A 4691-nucleotide genomic window follows, 5' to 3' on the forward strand; every position below is an offset into this window, starting at 1 on the left:
CGGGGCCTGGAATCTTCAGCAGCGGAATCCTGGAGTAGCACCCTGCAGGGTGAGCCTAAGGGTTTAATATGAGGGGCGGGATCTGCGTGTTATTAGAGGGAGGTAGGAAGGTCTTTAGGATTATTCAAAAAGCTGGTCCCAGGGTTATTAGCTGAGAAGGCGGGATCAGGATTGTCATTCGAGTGGCCTGAGCCTGAATGATTACTTGAGGGTCACTGCCTAAGTAGTAAATGGTGAGCGAGGCCCGGATGAGTTCAAAGCGTTGAGGCTAGAATATTTATATAGGGTGATAGGCCTATGCTGTTTCATTGGAGGGTCATTAATGGTTTTCTTAGCCTCTTTCATCCTTCAGACCTTCAGTGTTGGAATGTAAGTACAATAACATCATGGATAGTCACTTGTCCCAACATCCCCTTGCCTCCCAGCCAGAGTTCCTAGCATGGCAAATAAAGTCGGTTTTTAAAACCTTGTGTACTTTGGGGAAGCTTGAACGGTCCATCCTGCCAAGACTTCCTAATGAATCTTGCGTTCCTGGATGGGGAGAGAGGGTGGCAGAGAAGGATGGTTGCTTCAGGAGAGCAATGGACAGGGCCAGCTGAGAATCCAGCACAAGCCTTGAGTCAATATTGGATGTCTCTCCATTTATTTAGGTCGTCTTTAATTTCTTTCAACATTGTTTTGTAGTTTCCAGAGTACAGTTTTTATGCTTCTTTTGTTAAATTTGTTCCAAAGTATTTAATTGTTTCGAGGCTGTTGTAAATGGAATTATTTTCTTAATTTCATTTTTTTCTATAGAAATACAATTGATTTTTGTATATTGATCTTCTATCCTGTAACCTTGCCAAACTTGTTTATTAGTTCTAATTTTTTTTTAGTGGATTACTTAGGATTAATTTGCAAATAGAGATGGTTTTACTACTTCCTTTTGTTAAAAAGAAACAACCAGCCCAAAATGGAGTGACTTGTGCTAAGCCCCGCTGATACTTAATAACTAACCTAACTGTAGTTTCAGGCTATCCTACATTTGAATTTTAAGCCAATCAGTCTGTGATTTTTCCTGGTCTGCACTAGTGAGGTAATCTGCCTAAAACACCCTCCCCTGTCTTCCCCCTAAGTGAGGGTGACCTTGCCAGAAATAATTCACTCTTTTAACTTCCTTGTCCTTCCTTTCTTAACACTTTCCAATCTGGACGCCTTTTATTTCTTTTTCTTGCCTACTTTTCCTGGCTAGATCTTCAAGTACAATATTGAATAGAAGTAGCAAGAGCAGACATTGTTTTTTTTCCAGATCGTGGGTGCAGAGTATACAGACTTTCACTCTTAAATAGTATCTTAGCTGTTTTCTGGACCCACTGTTTCTGATAAGAAGTCTGCTTGTAATCTTATTGGGGTTACCTTGTATAATAGATGATCAGTCATTTTTCTTTGTTCTTTCAAGTTTTCTCTTGGGGTTTTAACATTGTTGACTATGATGTGCCTAGGTATCTATCTCTTTGTATTTTATCCTGCTTGGTGTCGGTTAAGCTTCTTGGACATGTAGATTAAAGATTTTTTCATGAAATTTAGAATGTTTTTAGCTGTTACTTCCTTGGATTTTTTCTCTGCTCCTCTCTCTGTCTCCACTTCTTCTGCTACCCCCGTTACACATATGTTGGTGCACCTAATGGTGTCCCATATTTGTCTGATGCTCTGTTCATTTTTTCTTGATTCCTTTTACTGCAACTTGCATAATCTGTATTGCCCTCTCTCCTAGTTCACTGCTCCTTTCTTCTGCTAGCCCATATCTACTTTTAGCCCCTCTGGTTAATTTTTCATTTTGGTTATTGTACTGTGGATGAAAAACTAATCAATCTAAGAAAGAAATGGACATTTTTATTCAAGCCAAATTTGAGGATTACAACCCAGGAAGAGCATCTAAGAAAGCTCTGAGAACTGTCCCACCTCTTAGAAGTCAGGGCACAGTTATATGTTTTTTGAGAAAGAGGGCTGTACATCAAATGATGTATTATTGATGGTTTACATAATCCATATCTAAGCATCATCACGGTAGGTCATGTTACAAGATCAAGAAGGAATATTATCTTTTAAGGAGTTGTTTTGTTGATGCTGAAACCTGCACACCTGGTCTGATTAGATCAGAACACAGTCGCACCTCAGATGGGATTCAAACCCAGCCAAAGCTCAGATTGAGACTTGAACCCATGGGCTGGGACTCAAACCCACTGTCTTTTAATTAAAGTCACTCACCTCGTGTCAAGACTTACTGAAGCTCAGGTTCTTTATGTCTCAGCACAGAAGGAATTCAGCAAGAGTCAAAGCAAAAGGCAAGAAGTAGACTTATTAATATAGGACTCTTGTGAGGGATACAAGTGGGCAGGCAAGGGGGCTCTGCCCCAAGAAGGAAAGTAGGTTTATTTAGGGAGATAGATACACACTCCATAGACAGAGTGTGGTCCCAAAACATGGGGTGGTTAGTTTTAATGGGCTTGGTAATTTCATAGGCTAACAAGTGGGAGGATTATTCCAACTCTTTGGGGAAGGAGTGGAATTTTCCAGGAATTGGGCCACTGCTCACTTTTTGCCCTTTTATAGTCAGCCTCAAAACTGTCATGGTGCCTGTGGGTGTGTCATTTAGCATGCTAATATATTACAATGAGCATATAATGAGGCTCAAGGTCTACTGGAAATCAAATCTTCTGCCATCTTGGGCCTAATTGGTTCTAACTACTTTTTGTCCTATCCACAATGGCTATATCATACTCTTTTTTTTTTTGGTTGTGTTGGGTCTTCGTTGCTGCATGCGGACTTTCTCTACTTGAGTCGAGTGGGGGCTACTCTTCATTGCGGTGCATGCGGGCTTCTCACTGTGGCGGCTTCTCTTGTTGCGGAGCATGGGCTCTAGGCATGTGGGCCGCAGTAGTCGCAGGACGCAGGCTCAGTAGTTGTGGCTCGCAGGCTCTAGAGCACAGGCTCAGCAGCTGTGGCACCCAGGCCTAGTTGCTCCGTGGCATGTGGGATCTTCCCAGACCAGGGATTGAACCAGTGTCCCCAGCATTAACAGGGGGATTCCCAACCACTGCACCACCAGGAAAGTCCCTGTTGTTTTTTTAAAGTTTATGCCCTGCCCCCTTCCCTCCTGTTTCTATGCAAGGAGAATGCTGCTCTTTATGGCTGAGCAGGTATTCCTGCTGCTGGGGGAGGTTTGCTCAATGCATAATGCAGATACACAATGCACAGTGTGGGGAGAGAGGAGGCCAAAGGACAGAGAAGAATTTTTATGTTTAAATTTTTCTTGTCTTGCCATGAAATATGAATATTATTTCACAGTACTTTTCAGCTCCTGGATGTCCATTTGTTCGTTTTGTAACTTTACTTCTTTATTGATGTCCTCTATTTTTGAGATACTCTTATCATACTTTCCCTTACGTCTTTTTTTAAATTTAATTTTATTTATTTTTTTATACAGCAGGTCTTTATTAGTCATCAGTTTTACACACATCAGTGTATACATGTCAATCCCAATCGCCCAATTCATCACACCACCACCAGCACCCTGCCACCAATTTCCCCACTTGGTGTCCATACATTTCTTCTTTACATCTGTGTCTCAAATTCTGCCCTGCAAACTGGTTCATCTGTACCATTTTTCTAGGTTCCACATATATGCGTTAATAAATGATATTTGTTTTTCTCTTTGTGACTTACTTCACTCTGTATGACAGTCTCTAGATCCATCCACGTCTCAACAAATGACCCAATTTAGTTCCTTTTTATGGCTGAGTAATATTCCATTGTATATATGTACCACATCTTCTTTATCCATTCGTCTGTCGATGGGCATTTAGGTTGCTTCCAAGACCTGACTATTGTAAATAGTGCTGCAATGAACATTTGGGATGCATGTGTCTTTTTGAATTATGGTTTTCTCTGGGTATATGCCCAGTAGTGAGCAAGTTTTCATGTGCCTCTTGGGCATCTGTATATCTTCTTTGGAGAAATGTCTATTTAGGTCTTCTGCCCATTTTTGGATTGGGTTGTTTGTTTTTTTAATATTGAGCTGCATGAGCTGTTTATATATTTTGGAGATTAATCCTTTGTCCATTGATTCGTTTGCAAATATTTTCTCCCATTCTGAGGGCTGTCTTTTCATCTTGTTTATGATTTTCATTGCTGTGCAAAAGCTTTTAAATTTCATTAGGTCCCATTTGTTTATTTTTGTTTTTATTTCCATTACTCTAGGAGGTGGATCAAAAAAGATCTTGCTGTGATTTAAGTCAAAGAGTGTTCTTCCTATGTTTTCCTCAGAGTTTTATAGTGTCCGGTCTTACAATTAGGTCTCAAATCCATTTTGAGTTTATTTTTGTGTATGGTGTAAGGGAGTGTTCTACTTTCATTCTTTTACATATAGCTGTCCAGTTTTCCCAGCACCACTTATTGAAGAGACTGTCTTTTCTCCATTGTATATCCTTGCCTCCTTTGTCATAGATTACTTGAGCATAGGTAGGTGGGTTTATCTCTGGGCTTTCTATCTTGTTCCATTGATCGATGTTTCATTTTTGTGCAAGTACCATATTGTCTTGATTACTGTAGCTTTATAGTATAGTCTGAAGTCACGGAGTCTGATTCCTCCAGCTCCGTTTTTTTCCCTCAAGACTGCTTTGGCTATTCGGGGTCTTTTGTGTCTCCATACA

The 4691-nt window shown here is 40.5% G+C and overlaps 1 protein-coding gene across 3 annotated transcripts in view; it reads left to right on the plus strand.

The window, feature by feature from the left end:
• Nucleotides 1–4691, plus strand: part of GPKOW (G-patch domain and KOW motifs) — a 51757-nt gene continuing 47066 nt past the window's right edge. The window contains exon 1 of one of the 3 annotated variants that reach the window (XM_055081773.1): nucleotides 1–49. The gene's annotated coding sequence lies outside the window, so the exon portion shown is untranslated. The remainder of the gene's footprint in view (nucleotides 50–4691) is intronic. The other 2 variants (XM_028482709.2, XM_007120932.4) reach the window with 2 other exon arrangements.

The sequence above is a fragment of the Physeter macrocephalus genome, chromosome 21 (assembly GCF_002837175.3).
Source record: "Physeter macrocephalus isolate SW-GA chromosome 21, ASM283717v5, whole genome shotgun sequence".
NCBI lineage: Eukaryota > Metazoa > Chordata > Mammalia > Artiodactyla > Physeteridae > Physeter > Physeter macrocephalus.